The 2,000-nt window shown below is 41.9% G+C and overlaps 1 long non-coding RNA gene across 1 annotated transcript; it reads left to right on the forward strand.

Annotated features, from left to right (window-relative positions):
• Window positions 1–245: 245 nt before the first annotated feature.
• Window positions 246–1,994, forward strand: LOC111534383. The gene is made up of 3 exons (XR_002729088.3): window positions 246–506; window positions 926–953; window positions 1,444–1,994. It is a non-coding gene; the product is annotated as an uncharacterized LOC111534383 (long non-coding RNA).
• Window positions 1,995–2,000: the final 6 nt, after the last annotated feature.

The raw sequence follows: 2,000 nt of genomic DNA on the forward strand, positions 1-2,000 counted from the left end.
GGTGATTCAGCGTTTCTACCATATTTACATGGTTGTGCAACCATTGTTACAATCTCATCTGAGAACCTCTTCATTCTCCCTCAAAGAAATCCCACTAGTAGTCACTCCTCTGTCTTTCCCAACTCCCACACCCCTAGATCTAGGCAGCCTCGAATCTACTTCCTGTTTCTGTAGTACAGTGGCTTTCTATATTATCCGGTTCTTAGGGTGACTATTTCACATTGATGAGGTTGCCCTAGCTAGAAAGCTAAGGATCTTTCATTTCTTTCTGCCTCTCTCCTTTGCCTTCCTTCAACACCAAGGACAATGGTCCAGCAGCAGCTCAGTGCATGCTTGTCAACCACCCCACTCCATACACTCCAGCCCTGGTCCACAGCCCCCAAGGCTCCTTGTGGGATTCCTCAGCAACAGCAATGCACTGACCATCACTCTATGTTCTCCTAGGTCCTGTTGAAGATCTGCAGGTGTCTGCACATGACGGCGTGGAGGATATGAAATCAGAACGTGTAAGACTTTATTTCTTTCTCTGGAAGAGAAATGTTTTTTTTTTTGTTTTGTGTTTTGTTTTTTCTGGGGCTTCTACACTATCAAGTGAATATCATTTTTGACTGCCATCATGGGTCAGGCCTCAGTTGGTCATGGACTCTAGTGACTGGTCACTAGAGGTTATGACCAACTGAGGCCTGATTGACGATGACAGTCAAAGGACGGCATCGCTTACAAACTGTCTGGTAGTTAGTATGTTTCTCAATAGTAAGCTTTTCTCCCCCCGAAAAATAATTTTGTATTTGTCAGCCAACATGGACACTTGCTAAATATTGCAAAAACAACCCCACTGCACTGTCCACAAGCATTCTCTTTGCTTTCTTTTGGGGCCAGTTACCTGATCACTGTTTTGTTTTGTGTTGTTTTTCTCTTATTGCAGAGAAGGCGGATCGTCCAGACTCAACTCTGTACGTATTCTTTTTTTTTTTTTAACAGCTTTATTTAAACGTAGTTAACATGCAAAACAATGTACCCATTTAAAGTAGGTGATTCAGCGTTGTTAGATCTACTAACATTCCCACATCTCAGAATAGGGAACTGAGGCACAGAGGGTTCGTTTCACTATCCCAGGTATGTGCAGATTCTAAGTAGGATTTGATCCCAGGCCATTCTTGGTGACTTGGATCTGCTGCTTTTCTATATTGTCTCATCTAAATAAAGGTATCTGCCTGCACCAACAGTCCGTTTTAAGTGCAGTGAACCTCGCAAAATCCTCCTAGAACCCAAATCTAATTCAGGTAGAGTTGAAAAGCAGACGGTAAAAACTGGGATCAAAAGTTTCATCTGGGAATAAGTTTTTACTAATTTCTCTCCTGTCCTCTGCCAGCAACATGTCAAGCACTGTCCTTACTATAATACATTTCCAAGAATCTATAAGAAGTCTGCTCTACCCTGCAGGTTTGCCTATGGGTTCCAAGCGCTGGATAACAAAGCTATGGAACTCCGAGAAAATTTGGCCTGCAGACAATAAAGGTAGTGTGGAAATTAAATCATTAAGTTCACTTAAGCCAATAATTGCAGTTTATTCATTCAGTGCCCCATATTAGAGAAACTCAGTAAATGCTGTGCCATGTTCTTCATTTATTTCATTTGTGCCAATTTATGCATTAAATCACTGGTGGGTGACACAAGTACACAAGTAAAGTAACATTGACAACTTAGAGTTCCGTTCCTTTTTTTAGTATTTAATTTTTTTGTGAAAAGGTCTCCTTTGTCGCCCAGGAGTGCACTGGTGCGATCACAGCTCACTGCGATCTTGACCTCCCCAGGTTGAGGTGATCCTTCCACCTCAGCCTCCCAAGTAGCTGGCCATAAGTCACATGGCACTATATCAAGTTTATTATTATTATTATTATTTTTGTAGAGAAGGGATTTCACCATTCTGCCCAGGCTGGGTTCACTTTTGATAGTAAAGGACCTCTCCAATGTTTAGACATTTGCTTTCAGTTTGGTCA

This window comes from Piliocolobus tephrosceles, unplaced genomic scaffold, assembly GCF_002776525.5.
Source record: "Piliocolobus tephrosceles isolate RC106 unplaced genomic scaffold, ASM277652v3 unscaffolded_28581, whole genome shotgun sequence".
In the NCBI taxonomy this organism is placed as follows: Eukaryota; Metazoa; Chordata; class Mammalia; order Primates; family Cercopithecidae; genus Piliocolobus; species Piliocolobus tephrosceles.